The sequence below is a fragment of the Protopterus annectens genome, chromosome 10.part0 (assembly GCF_019279795.1).
Source record: "Protopterus annectens isolate FY-2018-M chromosome 10.part0, PAN1.0, whole genome shotgun sequence".
NCBI lineage: Eukaryota > Metazoa > Chordata > Ceratodontiformes > Protopteridae > Protopterus > Protopterus annectens.
In genome coordinates, this window is record NC_056744.1 from 1,028,074,291 (window position 1) to 1,028,102,136 (window position 27,846).

The 27,846-nt window shown below is 36.2% G+C and overlaps 1 protein-coding gene across 1 annotated transcript in view; it reads left to right on the forward strand.

The window, feature by feature from the left end:
- SLC44A5 (solute carrier family 44 member 5) overlaps positions 1–27,846 on the forward strand; it is a 4,403,163-nt gene that overhangs the window by 1,788,925 nt on the left and 2,586,392 nt on the right. The window lies entirely within an intron of this gene.

The window sequence follows — 27,846 nt, forward strand, 5'->3', positions numbered from 1 at the left end:
TATGGCTTAATAATATTTATAAGTAAGGAGGTATCCTCAGGATGGTACAGAATTTTGTGCACTATTAAGAGCTGATTGAATTGAATTAAGATGGTCAGTTCTAGCCACTCTAGTTGTTTCAGGTTCTGGCACTGGTGGGGGTCTATAGGTGGAGACAGTGGTGAATCTGGCAATATGGTTATAGCTATGGGACAGCTTACCTAGTAAGGATTTGTTGAGGTTTGAGAGTACAGGTGTGGCATATAAAAGAGTAGAGAGTAGGTGTGACCAGGCAATTGCAGTCCTTGCCAGTTGGGTTAAAAATTTCTTGTTTCTATACAGTGATCCAAGCTTCCTATTGATGGTCTGTATGGTTTTGTTGACCTGTAGGTCAAATTTGAGAGTATTGTCTACGGTAACCACTAGAAGTTTGGTGTGTTGATCTGGGGAGATAGTGGTACCATTGTTAGACATGACAGAGAATGAAAGTATGGCAGATCTACTAGTGGGGGTGAAGAGTAGAAGTTTAGTTTTATTGGGATTCAGCAGTAGGCATTGGTTGGCGAGCCAGTTCTCAATAGTGTTAAATGTATTTTGGGTTAGTATTTGCAGTTCGGATGGGGAGGTGGCTGAGCAGAATCATCTGCATATTGAATACAGGTAGCTTTAGGGATAGAAGTATGAAGGTTGTTGATAAAGATAGAGAAGAGTAGTGGACCTAGTATGGAGCCTTGAGGGACACCAAGTGTGAGAGGTAGCCGGCTGGAGAGTTTGCCCTGCCATAGTACCGCCTCTTGTCTACCAGTCAGGTAGGACTGGAACCACTGGATTGCGTACTTATTGAGGGAAATAGATTTTAGAGAAAGAATGAGAAGTTCATGGTTGACCATGTCAAAGGCTTTTGATAGGTCAAGAAAGAGGGCAGAGGATAGCCTATTATCATTCCTGTTTTAGTTTATGGCATTAGTAAAGAAAAGGAGGGCTGAGGTGGTGCTGTGGTGTGGCCTGAAACCATGCTGGGAGTTGGATAGTAAGTTACTCTGTGTAGGGTATTGCATTAGTTGCTTGTGTACACATTTCTCCATTGTTTTGGCTAGTGGGGAAAGAATGGCAGTGGGTCTATAGATGGATATAGCTGTAGAACTACCACCTTTATGGAGTGGGATGATGTGAGATATTTTCCAGAGGGAGGGAATAGTGCTTTCAGATAAGATTCTGTTGATAAGGCTAGATATGGGATATGCAATGGCATCTGCAGCAATTTGTAGGTACTCTGCAGGGAGGAGGTCAGCAGCGAGGGTAGTAGGTTTTAGTTTTTTTATAAGTGTTTTGATAAAACTAGTGGATATCAGTTGGAAGCTAAATTGGGGGTGATTAGTGGGTAGATTAGGGGTGTGGTTTAAGTTTGTGGGGGTTAGTTGATTTGCCAGGGATTGGATTGTTTCAGTGAAAAAGTGATTATAAGCACCAGCTATGGTCTCTGGGGAACTATGGGTGTGGTTAGCCAGGATTGGGATGGTAGAATGACATGGATGAAGTAGTTGCCCAGAACATTTGAGGGTTGTTGTGGTGTTTTTGTAGGAGATTTTGGTAGAAGCTTTTTTGAGGATTCTACACTGTCATTTGTGTATCTTGTGTCTGGGAATTCTGGGCTTTTTGCATAATAGTAGCAGTACATAATTTATTTCTTATCCTTAATAGTCCACTCTATCATCTTTATGGCTCTTCTTTGGTCAGTCAAATTTTGTGGACTGCTACTTCCTTCTACAACAGGGGGGCCATCCTCCCCCTGGGCTGGCCTGGCCCCATTGTAGGAATGTTTCCGTATTTTGAGGATTCTACACTGTCATTTTTTCCAGTCCTGGCACCAGTTGCCTACCAGGATTGGGCACTTTTTTATCCTGGGTCTTGTACACCCAGCTATCTTTTTTTGTTTTTGTTTTTGACTTCCTTCTGTCCATGATATATGCTATATAAATACAGTCTAAATATCAGTGTCACCGTGAGATTTTGTGTAAAACAGGGTCCATCTCACGAAGGTACTCATCAAGACTTGATGAATTCAGTTTCAGCACTACCACTCTCCTTCGCTTGCTGACTTTTCATCTCTCCATTAGGAATCCCTTGAATGATGATTCTTTCCATGGCCTTGGAGATAAGGCTGCTTAGGCTTATGGGTCAATAGTCCCCAGGGTCAGTTGATGAACCTCCTTTGTGCAATGGAATTACTGTTGCTGTTTTCCATTCTACTTGGACAAAGCCAGTACTTAGACTGGTTGAAGAGAGTGCCAAGTGTTTCAGCTAGGTCCTCTTTTAGATAATTTAGTAGGCAGCCTGGGATATTATCTGGACCCAAAGAGGCTATGTTTTTGCCCATGGAGAGTGCACGTATGACCTGCCCATTGGAGATAATAGGTGGAGGACTAGTGACAGGTATGCTTTGGGGTATGTCTGGTGGTTACAGAGGGGTGAAGTTTGCATCAAATCTGTCTGCTAGCAGGTTGGTTATGTCCTCAGGATCATTATGAGTGGTACCATACACTACTAGTTTGGCACAAAGCTGGGCCTTCCCTTTTAGATTTCTGATGTAGCTAAAGAATGCCTTGTGATTAACCTTAGCTATGGATGCTAGTTTAGCTTTGTAATTGGCTTTAGAGGACCTGACAAGATATGTAATTTGCTTGTTCAAGCTGTGACGGGTGTCCTTCCTCTGTTAAAGTCAGTTCCATCTTGTTCTTAGACATTAGTTTCTTCCTGTTGTTGTATAACCTATTTATACTTGATGTCCACCAGAGTGGCTTGTTTTTTTGTGAGGACCTTGGTTTGATTCATGCAGGTACAGCCAAGTTTATACATTTGTATATGTGTCTGTACAGGGCATTTGTATACAGCTCTGTATAGGAGTCACTGTTGACAGTGGTAGCAGGGGGTTTAAAACTGTGCCATCGCTTAGGAGGCTATAGTACAGACATCCTTTAAGATGCATATTGGTCTTGCCAGTATATTCTATTTATGTTTCATATGAAGTTTAAATCCTTGGATCTAGTGTTTCTAGTGCTGTTTGCTTTGTGGATGGGCAAATGATCCATCAGGCCTGGATCTGATGATGCCTTATATGCCATGATTGAATGGAAGAGGTGAATACCATTCTGTTTAATGCCACTGTGAGCTCAGCAAACTTCAGATATCATAGACATGGACTTGGTTATCCCTGCCAGTTTAATGAGTGTTCTTGAAAATTCCTTGGGCCCTGATTTATACATTTAAATGTTTTTTTCTAGACAAACTGCAGCTTCGCTGGACTGTAAAATTGTTGGGTATCAATGGACATTGTTCATTGAAGGATTCCAGTTTGCTTTTTGATTACATATATAGTATGTTTCAAATTTATGAAAATCGTTGAGATTTTTGATTATATTCACTGTGGGCTCCTTTTTGTTTAAATATCTGGGGCCTTACTACTAACTTCTTATCCTGTTTATGGTTGATAGAGTTGGTTTTCTACTGTGGAAAAGTTTGGTTTATGTGCAATTTATAGTGCTGTATGGTTGTGCTAACCAAATTGTCAAATGGTCAGCATTCTTACATTATGGATTTAATGGCCATTTTAAAGGGCTTATCAGCAGATAAAGAAGACATCCTGGTTTTTGGGATGGGTAATATAAATAATATGGGAAGCCAGGCTGCATGCAGTCCTGACCAAAAGTGCACTTCTTTGTTTGACCAGCTTACTAAACATATGAAGAATCTTAGATCTTGTGTGTGGCATTTAAGGCTTTTTAACGCCTATTTAGAAAATTAAATTACTCCTAGGGGTTTGAGAGTTTGCATTAAACCTCTAGTTGGCCAAGAGGATGATCTATTAATGTCTTCCTGGGCAGATATTCAGCAAAAAAATTCTTTGCAGTTTGTTAAAACTTTACAGGATTTTTATGAACGTAGAATAGATTTATATATACCGGAAGTTGCTCAGACTTGTGAGAGGGCAAAATCTTTTGAAGGTTCTGCCGTATATAAATAATGTTTTGATAAGCTCAGGGAAGAATTGCTCCTTTTTGAACAAAGATTAAAAGAAGGAAAAATTAGTAAGTTTAACAGAGATTCAAGAGATTACCAATTGGGTAAGCCCTTTGAATATATGAAAAGTGGTAAAAAAGGTAAAAATGTTAGATTTGCTCAGAAAGAGTCCATGCCCATTGGGCAAAAAAGAAAAGATTATTTTGAAAAAATCTATGAGTGATACTTCTGGTGAGGATTCTTTCACCTACACCGATATAGAAGTTGATAGGCAGCAGATGCTACCAAGAAGTCCTGTACTGTGGTACAAGACAATATGCCACATAACTCTGATTTGGCCCCTTTATCTTTAATAAAAGAAGGAAACATAAGTCCAAAAATAGGAATCAGTGGTTCTTTAGAGGCAATGCTGAACTTCCTAAAACCCAGGTAACTTCCTCTAGTAATGTGATTAACATCTCTTCAGTTGTTCTGTCTGAATCTGAATATATGCTTCTGAATAAAGGCCTGAATTTTATTCCAGGGTTTTTTGTTCCTGAAGATGTCTTTGCTGAAGACTTGTATGCATTTTGCAGACTACTCAATCTTAAATTATATTTTCAGGATGTTGAATGTGTTAATGAAAATAGTGGCTTCAATTTTAACAAATCAACATTTGTTCCATCTTTTAATAAAAATGTGGAGGCATTTCAAAAATATATACTTAAAGAGTTACATGTTGGTTTAAATGGTCAACAATATGTTTCTCTTTTAAATTTGTCTATAGAGGAAATGAATGCCTTGTCACAATTGAAAAATAATAAAAATGTTGTTATTCGAGCTGATAAAGGTGGAGCAACAGTTATATTGGATGAATCTTTGTATGTTGTTGAAGCACATAATCAGTTACACGATGCTAGATTTTACAGTTGCATGCCCTATGATCCCACATTTGATTTCAAAAAAGAAATTGATGCATTTTTGGAGTCTGCTTAGTGAAGGGATTATAGATAAATGTACTATGTTTCATCTGAAGGTTAAGGATGCATTTTCTCAGTATTTCTATCTCCTTCCTAAAATTCACAAGGACATGAAAAAAAACCCTGGTAGACCTACAGTCTCTGGTAAGGGCTCCCTCACTGAACCTCTGTCTGCTTACCTTACCATGTATTTAAAGCTATTGTTATCTGGGGTTAGCGCCAGGATACAGGACACAACAGAAATTTTGAATATTATTTCTGATGCCAAATTAGAGCCCAACTGGTTACTGTGTACATTGGACGTTATGTTCCTCACTGGGCGGGTTTTATGTGCTTTAGAGTACTGGTTGGATAGAATGTCCCTATATAGTCTTGGCTTCAACACATTGTTGTTATACTTGGCTGAGCATGTGTTATCTAAAAATGTATTTTTCTTCAATACTAAATGCTTTTTGCAGTTGAGAGGTACAGCTATGTGTGCATCTTTTGCACCCATTTATGCTGATCTCTTTATGGGGTATTTGGAGCAGATAATTATATATGCAAATCATAATATTTTTGTTGGAGAAAGTGACATCTGGTGTAGGTTTTTGGATGACTGCTGGATGGTGTGGAAGTTGGATGTTGTATATTTATAGGAATTCGTCCAATATTTGAATGAAAATAAATGGGGTATTAGATTTACAGTAGACTATGATGTTTCTTTCCATCTCTTTTTTCGGTTTTTACTGTATCCAAATTATCTGATGGGACTTTGTCTAGTACATTATATAGAAAACCCCATCATTCAAATACGCTACTACACACCTCCAGTTGTCATCCAAAACATATTATGGCTAATATACCCAAATCATAGTTTATGAGAATGAAACAAACAAACAGTTTATGAGAATGCATAGAATCTCCCCAAATACTGAAGATTATATACATTTTGATAAAGACTTAATAAACCGTTTTGGTGAATGTGGGTATTCAGTGGCTAAGGTTAGACAGACTAGTAGGGAGGTATAATTATTTTCAAGAAGTGAGCTTCTCAGATATAAAAATCATGGTCTTTGTTCAGATAACAAAATCAGATTCACTACCACCTGTAGCAGAAACACTCATAGCTTTTTAGATTTGGTACAACAGCATTGGGACATTCTTTTGACTGATGATAGATTATGTGAGTTATTAGGTCAAAGATGTTTATTTTCTTTTCATAAAGGTAAAACCTTGAGTAGTTATTTCAGTCACTATAAACATTTTATGCCTTCAACACACTCTGTACAAACTACTATAGATGGTACACAATTGGTTGGATGTTACCCCTGTGGCCATTGTTCTTTCTGTAAATTTATTTGTTAAACGAAGGAGTTTTCAAGTAAAAATAAATCTAAGGTTTTTTCTATAAAAATGTTTGGCAACTGTAATAGTGGTTGGGCTGTTTATCTGGCAATTTGCTCATGCACAGCCTTTTATGTTGACCAAACCTCCAGACCTTTAAAACTGCGCATTTCAGAACATCTTAGTAGTTTGTTTGTCTTTTTGGCTTTTCCCAGTTAGGGGTCACCACAGCGGAACTCTGGCCCACTAATGATTGGCAGTAGATTTTTATGGTGCCGAGTTACCAGCCCGACGCCCAACCTTCAGCGAAGGCACACCCATTCACGCATGTCTTTCGGAGGCCACTCGACCTCGGGGAGGACATGCAGACTCCACACAGAAGGCACTCCAGCCGAGAATTGAACAGGTGAACTTCTTGCTGTGAGGCAACAACGCTACCACTGTACCACCACGTCACTACTAAATATTCAGCTAATTTTTTATATAAGCACTCCGTTACACATAAGACAGCTACCTTTACATTTATTGTCATTGATAGAATTTTGGGACATAGATCAATGAAAACTGGTTGGCATAAATTGTTAAATAAGAACAAAAAATCTTGGATTGTGAAACCGGAAGGGTTGTTTTCACCTGGTCATAATGAACATTTGTAATAATTGTTTAATGGGGTGTAATTATTCCATTATATTTTGATATATAAGGTGATGTATTTACTGATTGTGTTTTACACTGAAAAAGGCCATTGGTCCGAAACCGGTCTGTTTCTTATGTATTTATACATTAAAAGATGTATGCTCCAGTAGAGTGCTGGCTATTTGTTCTTTTATGTTTTGCTTTTTGAGCCTGAGCACCTGCCGTCCTTGCAGAGATTTTGGTTCTGGATCTGATGATGCCTTTTATGCCTGAAATAGATAACCTTTCAGTAACCTGTAAGAGACTGAGTATAGATATAGGACCTTAAGTAGATCTGTGTAATACCTGGATTCTCCTGGTGAGGAACCTCTGTGGGCATTCCAGCTATTGGGTATGCCTGGTTAAGTGCATGCTGAAGGGGGCATTGTACTCAATTTGTTTGATGAGGGCTGAGGAAAGTGGCAGTGTAACTTTCTTGGATCTTGATGCCATACCCTTACTTACATATTTGTTGGGAGACATAGAATGACTTCCGTACTATCCTGGTTATGTGTTGGTCGAAGGACAGATTACTGTCTGCATATGTTTTCAGATCCCTAACTACTGGCTCAGCTGTTTGGGGTGTATTGTCAATAGACTATTTGGCTTGTGTGGATGTTTTCGCAAAGGGCACTTTAATGCACTTTATGGCATTTTGTTTTAAACTCTAGCTTTGGAACAAATCATTTGTCTGTGTTAGGCCGTCATGCAGGATGTTAGTGTCATGGCAGAATCTGTGATAGCTCTCAATTTACATTCATCTGCAAACTAGGTGAGTCAGAAGCCCTTGATATTAACTTTAAGTTCTGAGAAGTAGATGCCAAACAGGAGCAGGCCCAGCACAGATCCCTGAAGTACTTCACTGTCGACTGGTCTCTTGGCGAAGGTTTGTCTCACCAATCCTAACTTCTTGGGTCATATTTGTGAGCCGGCTGACAATCCAGCAAGTTAAGTTGGGATTTATGCTTAGTTCTGTGAGTTTGCTAACGGTACCTGAGTAGGGGGATCATAGCGTATGCCTTAGCCAGGTCAGGTAGGTGACATGCACCATCTTCCCCTCATCCATTGCCTTGGTGAACTTCTTATTCCATGGGTTTGCCTATTAGACTTGTCAGACTGATGGAACTGTAGTTTTTGGAGTCAGTTGGTGGACTGACTTGTGAAGAGGGATGACCATTGCAGTCCTTCATTCACTTGGTACATAACTGATTTTGAGGTTGTAGTTGAAAAGTGCCTGAAGTGGTCCTGAAAGGGTAAGCTTTAAGCTATTTAGAAAGCAAGCCGTAATTTTGTCATTTACCACCAGTTCAACACACTGCTGTGTGTTACCTTTAAGTTTTGGACATAGCTGAAGAAGGCCTTGTGTTTGTCCTAAGCCTGAGAGGCTATCCTGACCTTGTAGTTGACCTTGTTGCATTTAATTAAGCCTCTTAATTTCTTGTTTAGTTTAATCAATGACATGTTGTCTTTGTGAGAGTAGCTCTTTCTTATTCTGACCATGACTTTTTTCCTTTTGTTATATACCCTGTTAAGGTTGAGATTCCACCAGTGAGATGTGCTTTTGGTGTTTGTTATGGGCACTCACATGTTTGCACAGGGTTTCTGTGAACAATTCTGCATAGATTGCTGTGATCTTGGGGTTTGGAAGGCACTGAATTTTGACAGTATGGCACTTAGTAGGATATAATTTGCTTTAGAATAGCTCCTAACTGTTACAGGTTAACTTGGGTTTTCTCAGTTGATTTTTATTTTGAAGGAGACAGCTTTGTGATTCAACTTCATCAGTGAGAATGTTACATGGGGGGTGCAGTGCTTCCCCATTTTGTTCAGTAGTAGGTCCAGTATATTTGAACCTCTGTTTGGATCATGCACTATCTAATCCAAGGTATTTGTGTTAATAAAGTACAGGAAACTTGCCTGTGAGTTTGAGGCAGTGTATGTTTTCCAATCTATGGAGGGGTAGTTAAAGTCCCCTATGAACAGGGTATTTCTTTGGATGGTGAGTGTCTCCAGTAGGTCTAGATATTAGTTATGGGATTCTTGTGGCATAGATTTTGACCTGTGCTGGGAGCTGGGATATGTTAAGGGACTTTATCTATGGTAAGCAAAAAAGATGGAAAACCAGAGAAAGAATAAACTAGTAATCCAAAATTATCTCCAGCCACAGCAGGTACCCAATAAAGGCAATCTGACAATATAGTTTCACTTGGTTTATTAAAAAACAGGATTGAGCGTTTTCATTTCCCTCCAGGAAACTCACATTGGTCAGCCTTGCCCTAACAAAAACACTACTGCTGTAAGGAAAAGAAAAAAAAGGCACCAAATTAAGGAAGATTGTTTCTCTCACCGTGCGTGCTTTTCTGTTTGCAGCTGCGGTAGGAATAAGAACGTGGAAAAAAACATGAAAAAGTGTAACAGGCAAACAGCAGGTACTAGCTGCTAAAACTATTCTGCATACAAGTAGAAACAGCATAAAAAATGAACAAAAGTAACTGGAGGGAAATTAAAGCACTCAATCCTGTTTTTTGTTAATAAACCAAGTGAAACTATATCGTGAGATTGCCCTTATTAGGTACCTGCTGTGACTGGAGATCGTTTTGGATTACTTTATCTATGGTGACTTGCACGTGGATGAATTCCAGGGCATCATGCTGTTTATCTAACTTGAAGGTATATTTGTTGCTGATGTAGATCAAGACACCTCCATCTTTATACCCTGCCTATGCTTCTGTTGGTCTAAATGTGTGGAAAGATCTGTAGTTTTGCACTGCTGGAGTACTTTCTGCAGCTTTAAACCAAATCTTGGTAATGGCACCGATGTTTATATTCTCCAGTGCGAGGAGAGCCTGCAGGATGTGGAGCTTCTTGTTGAGGCGCTTAGCATCGAGCAGTAACATCTTAAGGCTCCCTTACATTTTTTTTTTATTTGCTATGTTGGAAGGTTTGTCGTTTTGGAATTGACCAAAAAAAGGCTCTAAGGGGTGGATAATGTCTTAGCCAATATCCTAAAGCACAGGGAGACAGGTGCAGACTATCCCTGGCAAAGCAATGCTGTTTGTTAACCATGTCCTCTCATGCTGAAAGATACTGAATACCACTGGAATTACACCAGAAATTAAGACAGTTTTTAAAATCAATCATTTTATTATCATACAGTGGTATTATCCTAGTTGAAGGTAGAATGCTTCTCAATGTAAGGCACATTCCTGTCTGTGACACATATTCAGAGAGGTACATAATGTCTCTTTTCCTATAGTCCAGTGAAGTACATCTCAGGTCATTTATACCCACATGGACTACGATAGAATCATATTTGCACATGTGATGCAGTGACTTGAGTGTGTGTGTGATATTGCAGATCCTGGCTCCAGATAACCAGCTGACCCTTATCTTCTCCTTCTCTAGCCTGGTGATTGGGGCATCTGTGTATCGTACAATGGAATCCCCCATGACAGGAGTCCTAGGTAAAGTTGTTTACTTGCCTTATGGGCTTGGATCTTGGAGGATCAGGGGGAGGAGGCATATGTGCAATTTTTGTTGTTTTTGGTGTGTGCTGTAGAGATTGCAGAGGATAGGCATTTCCATTTGTAGGCTTTGGAGTTATCTTTTAAATGGCTCACCATAAGATGGTCTATATGTGTGGTGAGTGATACGCATGAAGAATGTAGTATGCGTGTCAGTTCTTGACAACCTTGTTTGTAAGCAAGACTTTTCCTCAAAGAAAGTTGTATATGTGCATTTGTAACATACTGTAAGGATTAAATGGTTCTCTGAAAACATGAGACAATTGCTACATTGTCTCAGGATGCCCATTAATAACCACACTGGCCACAGAGACATTTAGAAATTGCATATCCATGTTGTCTGGACCTGTATTAGGGTGGTCTACTATGGTTTAAGGACTGGGTTTTACACAGGCCTCCTGGGGTTGTTTCTAGGGTTAAGGGTAGATGTCAGATAGTGCTAGTATATGGTAGTAGCAACGTTTGATGCATAGACTAGCTGCTCTAAGCTTAACTCCATACAATACTTCACTGTGGTATAGGTTACAGTCCGAATACTAATTTTATAGGTAAATTTTGCTGTTTAAGCATTTGCTTCTGTACAGGACACAGCCAACTGCTGCTGGGTGGTGAGCAGCTCCATGCAAATCTGCCTAATTTATAGTAAACTTCTGTCTCCTCTGGCCAATAAATGACTGCATTTTGAGTTCTGGAGTGTTTCCCAACTTGGAGAGACCTGGCAAATACCTTTTTCCACAAGATGGATAATACTTTTGCATTATGCATGATACTTTATACTTTTTTAGTGCTTAGATAAAATAGGTAGCACATACTCCATCCTGGCTTATGTTACATGGGGAGCCCACCCCCATTTATAAGGAATCATCTCCACATTCTCCTGCTCTGTTTTTCTGTTATGCTTGGGTATGAGATGACAAACTTGCCTTGAACTCTGTTACTAGATTTGAATTGAAGAACAGTCCTAAAGCCTCCGTGATATAACTTTCTTCGTGTTTTATAGAAGAGAGTGCAACGTTGATTTAAATTACCTGTTTTTGCTATGGAAATTTTGTATCTGAAACTGGTGTAGCTGGTTCCCCACTGGTAAAAGAAGGAGCTACTGCTGCAATGTTTCTAGCCAAAATTACTAGAGGTTATGCTGCCTTGTTAACTTTAATTGGATTGCATGCTTTTCTGTTCTTTTTTAAAGTTGTGTTTGTGAATGCCATTACTCTGATGCTATGGACTGCAACATAACAAAACAGCCTTGAACTCAGCTACACGATTTGATTTTAAAAACAATCCCACTACATCAGGGAAGTTATCTTTTAATAATTTTATACATCTTGAGTGTGGTAGTGCTGGGTTAAACATTTTACTTTACGATGCTGTAATTCTGAATGTGAAACTGGGCTAGCTAGTTTCCACTTGGTGAGAGAACCGCTGTTGTTTACAATAGTGAACCACTGTTGTTTACAGCAGCAGTGATAACGGTCTGTGTGTTCTTGTGGTTTGCTTCACACATGTGCTTGTAGAAACATTTGCTCTATTGTGCCAGTCTGTGACATGATAAAGTTGACTAGAACTGTGTTACTATATTTGATTTGAAGAACAGTATGACAGCATCTGGAAAGTGTTCTTTTACTTATTTTAAACATTTGTGGTGCTTTAAAATGACTGTTTTGTGCTTTAGTAATTTCCCTCACATGAACAAAAGGCCTATTACTGTCAGTTCTACCCTTAATTTGTGCTGGTTACATAGCAGTGGTAACTTTAACTCATGTGCACCTATAGTTTGATATTTGTCATTCTGCTACTCATGCCTGTAGGTCAGGTTCTTAACAGAAAGTAGTACTGTCATTCCTGTAACCCCTGTAAGTACTCTTCACTTGAGAAATAAATATTTACATTATATGAACAGTAAGAGATACACAGTAAAGGTACCAATTTCCACGATTGTGCATCTTTTATTGAACATAGTAGAAATACCATGTCCAATAGCACAAAAAAATGTGTTGCATATGCATTGATTCTGCTGATTCATTTGATCACAGTCAGATGTATAGTGTACACAGAAATGTGGCTGTAGTTGGTGTATACATCTTTGTTTGCATGTGTGTGTGTGTGTCTGTGTGTGTGTGTGTGTGTGTGTGTGTATGTGTAAAAGCCTAAGGGACATGCAGAGAGACATATCTGTTGCTCCTGAGTAAAATCCTTCTTTCTCCAAGAATGATGCCTAGCCACAAAGAGAAGATAATTATTTTCAACAGCTGGTTCAATGGCATGGAACAAGATGCTCCATAGTCCGTCTTACTTCACAAAGGATGGCCTACACTACTCATTTCAAGACTTGTACATACTGGCTAAAGTCTTTGCTTCCCCAGTAGTATGTTTTTAAGCAAAGTCTGTATAATGGACTTTCCAACATAAACATATTTAGCCTAAAACTGGTGCAAATTTATGTGGTTCTTCTCAGTGCCGGAAGTCTCAACAATAAATTGCTTGATCTTCGAGCCCTCCTTCATTTGGAACACATCCATATTGTGTAATTAGTGAGACTTGGTTTAAATGTAAAATAAGCTTCTTCTCTACAGGGGTTATTTGACTGACATGCCTTCAAGCTCATTGGCAACTATGGTAGTGTCTGTTAAAATCTGTTAAGTATATCAACTCCAGACAGATTCTTAGAGACCCACAAACTGAACTCATAAACCTCCGCATCACCCTAAACAGAGCAAACTGTCAGATGATAGCCTTCTGTGCCCACTGATGATCCTGTAGATTCTTAATCATATAGACTCTTAAATGTACTCAGTGAACAAGAATGCCATTGTACTGAGAGACTTTAACTACTCAGTAAAGTGGATCACCTAAACTTCCAAAGGAAGGTATGTCCAGAGGTTCATAGATTTAATAAAGACCCCCCCCCCCATACACACATACATACAAAACAGAGAGAAAACAAGTACTGGGTTTGCCATTTGACAGCTTGGTATCTGTCTGATAAATAGCTGTGAAACCAGGAAAGATATGATAGTGAAAGGTAAAAGAGAAGAAAGTTTTTGTAATAAAAAGTGGTATGAGACTGTGTCAAAAGCTTTAGATAGATATGGAGAATAAACCAAGTTCTCAAAGTTTCTGTTTTTATTGATAGTATTACTAAACAGAAATAGAGATGGTGTGGTGTTGTGTTTTGGTCAAAAGCCATGTTGTGTTGGGGAAAGAAGGTTATTATTAATAAGATAGTCCAACAGTTGTTTTTTGAATAGAGTTCTCAAGAGCTTTGGGTGTGGGAGGTAATATTGTGACGGGCCTGAAGTTAACAAAATTATTGGAAGAGTCACCTTTGGAAGTGGTACTATATAGGCATTTTTCCAGATGGTGGGGACATGATATTCTCTGATGGATCTATTGATGAAAAGTGTTATGAGGTGGGTGATAGCCTCTACAACTCATTTTAGATATTCAGGTAGCAGGCTATCTGCTCCCAGGAAGGTGCTTTTTAGCTTGAGGAGTATTTTTTATGATTGTGGTGGACACTGGTTTTAGTGAGAAGTGTTCTTGGTAGGAGATGGATTCTAACAAAGGTATAGGATCACAAGTGGCGTTATTGTTTAGTACAGAGGCCATGGTTTATATGAAGTGGTTGTTGAATTTCTTTGCTACTTTTGTTGGTGCATCACTAGGGGCTGGGTTTGATAGTGAATTGTGGTCTGGCTGTAACAGGTTTGCTATAGATGCCCCAAATAGTCTAGGGATTATTTTTATAGGTTTCTTGCAAAGTACAATAGGTTCACGGGTTCATAGGTAAGTACTAGGCTAGCTGTCCTTGCTGGCCATTTTAAGTCTAGCCAGTTTCCCTTTTTGTGCTGAAAATAACTTATCCCATTTGGTTATAGATTATCCTTACCCACCACATGGTGAATAATTATATGTTATCCTTAATGACAATAACTGGGTTCATACCATAGATAATTTGAGGGGACCCGTGCATGGCATAAAGCATTTAGGAGCTGCCTTTGTCCATTAGTAGTACAGGGGGAAGCCCTGAGGTAAATTTTCTGTTTCCCATCCATAGTTCTAAGTTATACTTGAAAGTGGACAGGGATGAACTTTGTATTATGGGGAGTCTGTTCCATAGCAACAGTATCCTCTGTGAAATATACCTGTTCCTCCAAACCATTCTGCTGATGTTGCAGAAGAGGTTTAGATCTCTAGGCTGAGTATTTCTCATGTCATTTGACTTGCTGATGTGCAAAAATACTCTGTCTAGGGATCTAATCCTCTTTTGTAACATCAGTGGTGTAGAGAGCAGGTATAGCTTGCAGAGGATACTGCTGCTGTGGAACAGACTCCCCATCCACATAAGGCAAAGTTTATTCCTGCCATACTCAAGTGTGACTTAGATCCATGGTTGGGAAACAGAAAATTTATCCCAAGACTGCCCTTTTACTACTAATAGACAAAGGCTCCTAAATACTTTATTCCATGCATGGGTCCCCTCACGTTATCTATGATATGATCAAGTTATTCTCAGTAGGAGTAATTATCAACCAAGGGATGGGTAAAGCCAATCTGTAACCAAATGGGATAGGTTATTTCAAGCATAAAAGGTTAAACTGGCTAGGCTTAAAATGGTCTGCAAGGACAGCTAGCCTAGTACTTACCTGTGAACCAATGGATCTATATAGATACATTTCAATTTTAAACTATACTTTTGAAGTGTTTATGTCTATACTAGCTAAATGAATGACAAAGGTGCTGCCACAATTGATAGATATGGATGAAGGTGGTTTTGTGGAAGGCAGGCAAACATTTGACAACATTAATAGAGCAATGATGATACAGAGGTAAACAGAATGTAAGAAAATGCCACTGGTGTTGATAGGTCTTGATGTAGATGTAGAGTAAGCTGGGATTTTGAGTAGGGCAATGGAAGTGTTTGCATTCCCCGATACAATAATAAGATTAATTAGGGTGATACTTGAAGGACTGAAAGCAAGAATTAAATTGAGATAGTGGTTACTCTCTGATAAGCTGTTTTAAAGAGAGGAACCAGGCAGTGTTGTCCTCTTTATTCTTTATTTGCTTTATCTTTGGAGCCATTGACAAAGAAAATAAGGGACTCAGAAATGCAAGTATGTAATTAGTATGGTAATCAAGAAAAGTTGGCTGTATTTGCAGATGATATTATTTTGTACCTCATAAATCAGGCAAGGCACATGTCCGTGTTGTGGAACATTTTGAGACAGTTCCAAGTATTTTTAGGATATAAACTTAATGAAGATAAAACAAAGGCTATAGCCATAAATTATGTACACAAACATGAACTGGTTCAGCAATATCTATATTTGTAGGGACATGATAAAATGAAGTATTTAGGAGTATGGATTAAAAAGGCTTCTGTTATGCCAGCTAAGAATATACGGGAAGAGACTAAAGAAAAGGTAATGCAAAAACTGAGAAACTGGAAGCTCTTGTTTATAGATAGTATGATACAAATGGTGAAAATGTTTTTATTCTCTTTAGTTTTATATATAGATCATACATATTTTGATAAACCAGAGGAGAAGTTGTGGACAATAATTAATAAAGAGTTTAAGGAATTTACCTGGGAGGGGAAAAGGACAAGTGTTAAATGGAATAAGCTGATCTTCCAATAGAGCAGGATAGTTTAGGATTACCTGATTTAAGGCTCATAAACATAAAACAAGCAAAAGGTTGTAATTCAAAATGGAGAAGGGTGATAATGAAGTGGGGGGTCAAGAAATAAAGAGAGAGTAGGATTTTGGATGCAGATCATTAAAATACTGTAGCAGAAAGGATATTTTGCCAATAGGGATGACTGAAATAAGAGATACAGAGAATAGTGAAGAGGGGCTGGAATGTACTGGAGGAAAGTGTCAAAGAAACCAAGATATTGGGTGCAAATAATGAGATGGGGAGAGGTATTAGAGGAGGATGAGGCCAAGAAGACATTTGGATTGCAGGCTAGAGACTGCCAGCCCTACCGGGTATTAATATTGCAATACAGGCAAAGTGAAAGGGATAAGGGAATCTTAAGTTAGAGACCTGCTTAGGTAGAGTTTTTAGTTTAATGTAGAACCGAAGATGCTAATAAAAAAGGATAATTAGTACAGCATATGAAATATTGCATGATAACTATAGAAATCAATCACAAGTGGTTAAAAAACATTGGGAAAAGAAACTTTAAAAGAGTGTAAGAAACTCCTCTGTGTGGAAGATTCTCAGTCCATATATCTCTAGTTAATCACTGTATATTAATCAGATCAGACAATAGTAGTAGAAGTAGCGAACCTAAACTCACCTTAAGTAAAAAAAATAATAAGAAAAACAGTTTATTTAGCGCTCTCATCCGCCAAATGGCTGGACTTCCTCAGAATACAAACCAGACACTAAACAAGCATATAAATACCCGCCCAATTAAAGTCAATAAAACCAAGTAATGAATTCATTGAATAATTGATTCTTGATGCATAAAGACAAAATTAAATTGAAATACTCAATGCTTATAAACAAATACAAAAATGAAAACATACACAATATATAACCTAAATATGTTAAATATTTTTGTAAACCATAAAAATATATATGTATAAATATATATAAATGTAATAAATTGAAAATATAAAGCTCCTAAGTGCATATAAAAAACACACATGAGCAGTACACATAAAATAACAAATATGTAAAATATATATGTTTAATTTTTTTTTAAATGGCAAACATAGATTGAAGCTTGAGGAGACTAGCAACTGAAATCAGGAAAATTGTTAGTATTCCATCTTGTTGCCCTATTAACTTAAGCATGGATGAACATCTTTTATTGCAGCACATTCGTAGTGAGGCATCTATTCGTATCATGCAGCCAGACAAAGGTGGTGGACTGGTGGTCATGAGTACGAATGCTTACATTAACAAAATGTTTTCTATTTTATTTTCGGATGTGTATGAAGAAATATCCCTAAATGAGTTAAATGGGGCTCTTCATAGAATTGACTTGGCCCTTGAGGATCTTTTTTTAAACAATCAAGTCTCACTTAGTGAAATGGACTATTTCAGGGTCCAATTTCCTAGAACACCTACCATTCATTTTTGGTCTTCCCAAGGTTCACAAATGCCTTGAGGATCCCCCACTGAGGCAAATAGTTGATGCCAAAGGGTCCAAGACATTCTTTATTGCTAAATATAGTGATCAGGAGACCAAGAATGTGTTTAATAATTATCCTGCTTTGTTAAAGGATTTGTGGGATTTTTTATCTAATGTCAATGACAGTTTATATAAAGAAGATATTCTTTTTGTATGCATTGATGTCAAAGATTTATATTCCAGCATCCCACATGATACTGGCATTGACTGCTTTTTTTTAGTATTTAGTGCCTATTCTTGGACATGACAAAAGTTTGGTTATCAGTAGTCTCATGGATTTAGTTTTGCAAAATAATTTAATTAGTTTTGAGGGCCATTTATTCAAGGAAGTCCAGGGTGTTGCCATGGGTGCTGCTTGTGCACGTGTATTTGCCAACATAGTTATGGCCTTTTGGGAAACTAATTTTATTTTTCCTTCTGAGTTCAAAGATAGTTGGTGTTTATATAAATGCTTTATTGATGACATCATTATTTTTTGGGGTTGACACTAAGGAAAGACTTGAAACTTTTTTGAATTCATCAGTTCTTCTACAGATTTTTGAAGGTTTACAATGTCAGTTGATGCCACACAGGTTAATTTCTTGGATGTCACTCTTTCTAAGAACAGGAAATCAGGTAACTTTGATTCCACATTATATAGGAAACTGACTTTTTCAAATTCTTACTTGGATTTCCAGAGTTGGCATCCTATCCATCAAAAGAAGGCCATTGTCAAAAGCCAATGTGTCAGATTGGCCAGGATGGTTAGTCAAGAAAGTTTATTTCTTGAGGAATGCAGTAAGTTATTTGACATGTTTTTGAGGAGAGGTTATCCTGAGGATTTTTTAACAGAAATCTTTACTGAAGTTACAGGGAAGAGATCATCTGGGTTTTATACTCCCCTTCTTGGCAAGTCTCTTGTTCAAGTTGTTAATCCTGTTGATTCTAGTTTGGTATCAACCAACTTGTCTCATGGTAAGGCCTTGATTTTGCCATTTAATTTACAATACGGGGAAATCAAGTGCATCATTAATAAATTTTGTGAGATTTTCAGATGTGATGGAAATATTTCTAACAAACTTGGTGAAAGACCGTTGGTGGTTTATCAAAAAGATACCTGTTTTAAAACCATGATTGAAAGAATTGTGTCCAATTCATATACAGGTAAAGTAAATAAATGCGGTCACTGTTCTCATTGTAAATTTATCCTTGAGGGTACTAAATGCTTTATACATGGTTATACATGGTTATGGTAAAATCAAGCACAATAAGAGATTCAATTGTGATAGTAAGGGCATTGTTTATGTTGCTTTGTGTCAACAGTGTACTTGTTTTTACATTGGCAAAACCATCAGACAGTTTAGGTACAGGATTTATCAGCATTATTATGACATTAGTAAAAAGGATGAGTGAAATGCCCTTTATAGACATATTAAGGGTTTTCCTTTGCATTCATTCAAATTTTCTGTTTTAGACAATGTTGATGTTGACCCTAGAGGTGGTCGCTGTGATATTTTTCTTGAATTCCTGGAGCTTAGATGGCAGCTTAGGTGTAATGCTGCACGTTCTCCAGGTCTCAATGATGTCATTTCCATTGCTAGTCTCCTCAAGCTTAAATCTATGTTTGCCATTTAAACAAATTTTAAACATATATATTTTTACATATTTATGTTATGTGTATTGCTCATGTATGTTTTTATATGCACTTAGGAGCTTTATATTTTCAATTTACTACATTTATATATATTTATACATATATATTTTTTATGGTTTACAAGAATATTTAACATGTATAGGTTATATATTGTGTATGTTTTCATTTTTGTATTTGTTTATAAGCATTGGGTATTTCACTTCAGTGTTGTCTTTATGCATCAAGAATCAGTTATTCAATGAATTCATTACTTGGTGCTATTGACTTTAATTGGGTGGGTATTTATATGCTTGTTTAGTGTCTGGCTTGTATTCAGAGGAAGTCCAGCCATTTGGCGGATGAAAGCACTAAATAAACTGTTTTTCCTTCTGTGTTGGTGTTTTTCACAGTTGACTTTTATATTTCTGGTTTGACTTTTCGTTTTGATTAAAAAAAAATAATAAAAAATATAAAATTAAAAATATTTTACAAAACTAGTAAGTATTCAGATCTGATCCAAGCAAGGCAGACAGTCTGTTTCCAGTCGAAACTCCTTTATTAAGTACACAGACAAGCAATCCAAGTAAAACAAAAATAAGAGTAATAGTTTTCTCACAAGCTTTCTAAATATATATATATGTATGTATATATATATATATGTGTATATATATATATATATATATATATATATATATATATGTATATATATATGTATATATATATATATATACTTTTTATCAGGCAAGGGAGTGGTTTATTTTGCTGTAAAACAAAGTGTTATTGGTACACATGTTAAATTCACATCCCTTCCCCCATCAGTGTGACATTTGAGCTGGTCCTGCCCTACTGCTGTCATAATAATATAACCCTTATGTACTTTAAATACAATTTGTAATGATGTGGTACCTCTTATTTAACCAGATATCATGGAGATTACTTCTTTTTTTTGGAAAAGAAACTTTAAAAGGATTTTACAGAGGAACAATGGGAGGACATATGTATGGTTCCCAAGTATGCAACCAAATCCAGAAGGTTTATGATCTTTTCTTGGAAGTGCTTGCAGAGGTATTTTTATACCCCAACCAAACTTCAAAGAATTCTTTCTCAGGTCGACAGAAAATAGTGGTGGAGTGATGGGGAAGAAAGAGGTAAATGGGCAAATATGGTTTGCGAGTGTAATGAGTTGGCAGATTTTAAAAATTTCCAGCAGCATACTCTGTCAGAAATGTTGGGTGATCCAATGGCTGTAACTAAGGAAATGGTTCTTTTGAGCTGTCACACAGGATCTAAACTGCCTAGACATAGTAAGGCCTTATTAAGTTTAATTCTGTCGGCTGCCAGTAAAGCAATTACTAAAAATGGAAGTCAAAGTCTAAAACAACTGTATTTGAAGTATTGAATATTATAAGAGATACAAGAATTAGGGGAGGGATCGTTAGTAAAAGAGAAGGAGCAGATTACTTACAATAAATGGAATTTTGGCAACAATGCATGCAGAATAAAGTTCAGGAGGGGGAGTTTGATTTAAGGGAAGGCAGGAATTCAACAATTTACATAATGTTGGATTGGTGATAGTTACAAGGAAAGAAAAGGTACTGTATGTGATGTATAATGTAAGTAAATGGAAAAATGTTAATATGGTTTGTTTTCATTCCTGTTAATATATATTCACCTATGTCTCAAGTAATAATTTAATAAAGGTATTTAAAAACTGATAGAGGCCACAGTAAATAATAAACTTTTTAACCTGTTGTTTTGTTGCATTACATGTATTGGTAGAAATCTGATATAAGTATATTGTTATACTGACTATGGAAGACATATGGAGAAGATTTGATTTGTAGTTTGGACTTCAGTGATGGGCAGTAATGTTTATTTAGAGTTGTGTTGGTCTGAATAGAACAAAATTATGTAGATATGGGTAGCATAGGTAGCCAGTTGGTCTTCTGAGTAGGATACAATGATGCTGAAACTGTGGTGATAATACATTAATGAATGTGCAGATAGCATTTATTGTGTCCTGTATTACATTAGTGTTGAGAGCAGAGTAGACGGTAACTATAGGCAGGAAATATTTCAGTTTAGGGATGTGGAAATCTTTTTGTAATTGTATCAGTGGTGAGATGGTTAAAGATGGAACTCTGGTGTATTGAGCTAAGTTATTACTTTTGTAATTGAGTTTCCTTTATGTGCGTTAAGGAAAGGGAAGGTCATATGTAAGCTGAAGATATTTATCCTGCTGAACATCACTATTACAGTGTGTGTAATCAGGGACTTGAAGAAGATAGTTTTATTTACTTGTCTTTGTTGACCGAGAAAAGTCTGACTGGATAAATCATCCTGAAGGACAGTTTTCTGTAATCCATACTCAGAATGCAACACTCTATAACAACGAATGCAGAAACCTTGGAGGAGACTAGAAGGAGGAACACAAACACGCACACCACAGGTTCATAGATGGTTGCTAGGCTATTAACCCAAAAGCCATTTTAAGGCTATTCAAAATTTTCCCAAATTTACCAAGGTATTAATGACATATTGTTCAATACCTCAAGAAATTTTATGGTTATAGTATGAGATTGTACATATCAAGCATTTTGCCACTGAAACTTTCTTGAAACCCAGTTTATTTTTATACATACACGAGTGATGACAATGTAAACAATTCTTGTTACATAAGTAAGTATTTTAAGTCTAGGCTGCATAGTGAGAAGTCTGTGGAGGTATCAGCTTCATAAAAAAAGAAAATAAACACAAATCATCTGTCAAGACTGCAAATAATCCAATGATCCAGATACATGTTGTGTTACAAAGAACTATCCAAGGAGAATCCCTCCCTCTATCTCCATCATTAATAGCCACAGTGTTGCCCAAACTGAGAAATAAGCTTGTGCTTTGGGGAAAGCACAATTTCAAAATTTCATTAATTTTTTGCTGAAGTGCTAAACCAGATCAGTTCTCTGAAGAACTAAAATGTCAGCAAGTTGTTTTTGAAGGGAGAGCACAAGAAATCCCCAAAGCTAAAAACACGACACAGTAACTTTAAGCCAGTGTATACTGCAAGATTGTAATAGGTGAACTGGGGGAAATGCTAAGTTGTTTTCTAGTGATAATAAAAACAAAATGTAGGCTACCTATTATGGAGTGGGTTCCCTAATAAGGTCTACTAGCCAGATGGGATGGCTGCTTCTCCCCTGGGACCAACAAGTAAAAATAAAAGAAAAAGCCTCTTTGTCCAGACTAATCCACAGTTATATTCCTGTAGGTGTTTTTCAGGCAGACAGCTAACCAGAGTAGAATGTACACAGTCGCAAAATCAATGAATGAAGACATGAACCAATCCTTCTTTGAGCCTTAAGTTGTTTGGTTTATTCTGGAGCAATTTCTTCTAATTGTCAAAATCTAACTTGGACTACAGGTGACATGTAGTAGTAGTTGTAGTGATTAAACATTCATGGTGAATAAAATAAAAAATTATGGACCAGAGTTGTAAAACTGAAAACATTAATATTCTATTAAATTCAAAATATAATTTTAAAGATTATATGGAGAAGTGGCAGCAGTCAAATTAGTGTTAATATCTGTAAATAAAACATATGGCATCTGTAAGGTGTTATGACAGAGAACTGAAGCTGTATGCTCAATTACGAAACAGCTTCAGTCACACAAAAACTAGAAATCCAAAAAGCAGGAAGTCACAAACCTCTCCGTATGCTGACAATGGTAATTTTAGTAATTTTAGTAGTAAAACCACTTCGGTACTTAGATATGCACTTCCAAAATAATGTAGATTCACAAGGAAAGCCAAAAGGTAGATAAAAAAGCTTTAATCCACAGATCAGAGAACAAAACACCACGGTAATCACAAGCGCTTTCGCCCGTTTGTAACGGGCTTTTTCAAGTGTACTAAGTTACTGAAAGACCCTGCTTTTAAATAAAACAGCCCTGCCATGTGATTCTATTAATTCAACAATTACGACCAATTAATTAAAAAATCATTATACAAATGTATGAACAGCTTTGCCAACCATCAAATGCAGTTACTAAGTTTGCAATACTTACTATATACATTATGCTAGCTATCATTTTAGGACAAAATTCAGTATGTTGTAAACAATTGTGTCTAATAACAGATGCTTTGCAAACGTTAATAAAAATAGCTTATATTTGACTTGTTGTTTGCTTAAAAATGCTGATTAAAAACTGTGACCAAAAACCTAAATGGAAATGTAATAACCATATTTTCATACACTACTAATGTGTATCTATTTCCATTTAACAATGAGTTTTATGTTGGTTTTTCTTATAATTAACTTTGTCAACATAAAACAATTAATTAAATTTATAAAAATGCTTAAAACATATTTAATACAAATCCATTCATCGATATTATTAAAATATACATAACTTATACATAAATTAATTGTAACATTTCAAAATTCAAATTAATTTCATACTAATGTTGATTTACCACTTAAAAATGTTTAGGGCTGTAATATAGTTAATTTGATTTAAAATTCTATTTTAACCTGTTTCTTTTGGCTTTGAGAATATCACTAAAATTAATCCCATCATTCAATCCTGGGCTCTTTGTTGCATTAAGCTTCAGCTGCCAGATTAATTCTTTTATTCCAAGAGCTGTCTCCCAGTCTCCACCTCTCAGATCTTGTAACACTCTGTCAACTACAAAAAATTTTATAGACATATTTTTAAAGGGGCTGTTTGAACAAAATATGAACAAAGCAGAAGAACAAGGGGGCTTGGTAGTTAAAAGAAAAGGGACTTTTTCATGTGGCAGGTGCCACCAATGTGCATTTCTTATTAATAAGGACCAAGTTCACATTCCTTCTTGTAACATCACCTTGCATGCCAAACACAATTTTAATTGTAATTCATCAGAGGTAGTATACATTGGGCTTTGCCAGAGTTGCCCATCATTCTATGTGGGCAAAACAAAAAGGCACTTGAAACGCAGGATATATGAACACATAAATGATATTAAGACAAAGAAAGAAACAAATGCCTTCTATAGGCACTCCCTGAATTGTAAAAATATGTCTATAAAATTTTTTTGTAGTTGACAGAGTGTTACAAGATCTGAGAGGTGGAGACTGGGAGACAGCTCTTGGAATAAAAGAATTAATCTGGCAGCTGAAGCTTAATGCAACAAAGAGCCCAGGATTGAATGATGGGATTAGTGTTAGTGATATCCTCAAAGCCAAAAGAAACAGGTTAAAATAGAATTTTAAATCAAATTAACTATATTACAGCCCTAAACATTTTTAAGTGGTAAATCAACATTAGTATGAAATTAATTTGAATTTTGAAATGTTACAATTAATTTATGTATAAGTTATGTATATTTTAATAATATCGATGAATGGATTTGTATTAAATATGTTTTAAGCATTTTTATAAATTTAATTAATTGTTTTATGTTGACAAAGTTAATTATAAGAAAAACCAACATAAAACTCATTGTTAAATGGAAATAGATACACATTAGTAGTGTATGAAAATATGGTTATTACATTTCCATTTAGGTTTTTGGTCACAGTTTTTAATCAGCATTTTTAAGCAAACAACAAGTCAAATATAAGCTATTTTTATTAACGTTTGCAAAGCATCTGTTATTAGACACAATTGTTTACAACATACTGAATTTTGTCCTAAAATGATAGCTAGCATAATGTATATAGTAAGTATTGCAAACTTAGTAACTGCATTTGATGGTTGGCAAAGCTGTTCATACATTTGTATAATGATTTTTTAATTAATTGGTCGCAATTGTTGAATTAATAGAATCACATGGCAGGGCTGTTTTATTTAAAAGCAGAGTCTTTCAGTAACTTAGTACACTTGAAAAAGCCCGTTACGAACGGGCGAAAGCGCTTGTGATTACCGTGGTGTTTTGTTCTCTGATCTGTGGATTAAAGCTTTTTTATCTACCTTTTGGCTTTCCTTGTGAATCTACATTATTTTGGAAGTGCATATCTAAGTACCGAAGTGGTTTTACTACTAAAATTACTAAAATTATCATTGTCAGCATACGGAGAGGTTTGTGACTTCCTGCTTTTTGGATTTGTATGCTCAATTCATATGTGAAAATTGCTAGAGTTACACATTTGCAATGCCAAGCTAAATGCATGCTCACATATTTGATAGATTTAGTCTTGAATCAAAATCCCCACAATGTGTTTTCACACTCTTCCTCATAAAGTTATTAGCGGAGCAATATGCATGTCAGGTTTTGGAAAATAAAGGAAAGAAATATCACATTTTATGCAGTTTTTTTGTTCACATGCATTTATCTAATTGTATAATGTACATGTATAAAGATGTAAATGTATAAACATGTAGTCCAGTGAAACAGATGGCATAAACATCAACTCTTGTTTTTCCCATTTTGTACATGGGGTCAGGGTGTCACATCAACAGTGATTATCACCTAGAGCTAATGCTTACACTGCTGCATGGCCAACCCTGCCAAAGGGTAACAAACTTTAAGAGCAATTCAATCCTAGAGCCAGTGCTCACACTACTGCACAGCTAACCCTGCCAAGGAGTAAAAGACATTAAGTGCAATAGAGTTCTGTATCTGCTTGCTCATAATTCCAGATTAATAAAGTACAGACTGCCGAGTCATTTAAAATAGTCAGCATATACCTAACCCACTGTAGTTACTGAACAAATACTTATCAGGTATAAAATTAGCAGAATGCAGGATGGATGTTTACCGAGGATAATAGGTCTGTGTATTATGTTTTGAGTCATAAGAGTAGAAAAAAACAGATAAATACTGAGGAAAATGGAGTAGTCTGGGCAAATCTATTGTAAAGTATGGCTAAAGGTATAAAACTTATCAGATTCTCTTAGCTAGATACAAGCTCATTTATGGATATATTGTCAGGAGGACCACTTAATACAGTATTCAGTTGCTGTAGATGTATTCATCCTCACAGAGCATTACAGATATATACATACCAGGTCAAGACTTTTTGCAAAACTTATTTCACCATAGTAAAATGCAACTGGCATGTTATACTATTTATCTAATGAAGGAGCCACTTGTTTGCCATTTCCTAGTAATAACTTTTAATAAATGGGAAATAATACATTTTTGGTCTAGAGTGGGGGGGGGGGATATGCTGTGTAGAGCATTCCAAAGAAATCCTTTTGTAATTCAGAAAGAGTCAAACAAATATTCTTTTTTTTTATTTATTGATTGATTTTTTTTTATCAACACTACCATTAATATTTAGTCCCTTCCCTATTTGAAGGGCACATTACCACTGTGAATGGGAGAGATATTTTCTTTTAATTATGCAGAAGACAGAAAAAAAAATCACACCCCACAGAACAAAAATGGCAAACATACCATTATGTGTTTCATGACTGCCTGCTGTAACCTTAGTCATGTTCCCGTCTAACTTGCTGTATTACAAAATAACTCATGTTAGTGTAGTGAAGTGCGATCTCGGAGTTGATATATTTAAGTAGCAGGGGGGTGTGGGGGGTGCAGAGGGGCTTGCTTACCACTTGGAGAAATGTAATATGGTTTGTCTTGTATTTGTTTCTGTATGTACTTCTGCTGGAATATATGTGTGTTGGTATCCTGCATGTTTTCAGTATTCTGAGATTCAATATTTTGAGTTTCAGTCTTTTGAAATTCAAGATTTTGGGCTTTCAGTCTTTTGAAGTAAATTTGTGTATACATACATATATATATATATATATATATATATATATATATATATATATATATAATATATATATATATATCCACACACACACACACACACACACACATATATATATATATATATATATATATATATATATATATATATATATATTGGATCCTATCAGATGATAGAAACCCTCATATGACTGAAACTCATTTGACTGAGACCATAAGACTGAAATTTCAAAATACTGAAAAATCACTTGACTGAAACCCATAATACTGAAATCTTACAATGCTAAATTTCAACATACTGAATTGTAAAGTGGATGATATAAAACCAGAATCGGTGGGGGCTATGCCCCCACACTCCCATTTGGGGGGCTGTACCCCCCACACCCCCAACTATATATATATATATATATATATATATATATATATATATATATATATATACTAACTCCAGGATCGCACTACAGTGGGGAAAAGAGCATATACCTTTTCCCCACTGTAGTGCGACCCTGGAGTTAGTATATATATTTAGGGGTGTGTGGGGGGCACAACCCCCCACAGTGGGGGAGGGGGCATAGCCCACAACTATTCTGGTTTTATATCATCCACTTTACAATTCAGTATGTTGAAATTTAGCATTGTAAGATTTCAGTATTATGGGTTTCAGTCAAGTGATTTTTCAGTATTTTGAAATTTCAGTCTTATGAGCTTAGTCAAATGTGATTCAGTCAAATGCAATTTCTATCATCTGATAGGGATCCATATATATATAAATATATATATATATATATATATATATATATATATATATATATATATATATAGATATATATATAGATATGTATTTAATATGTAAAAATACAGTTACATGATATCAGAAGTAAATACAAAATATAATAAAGTGTACA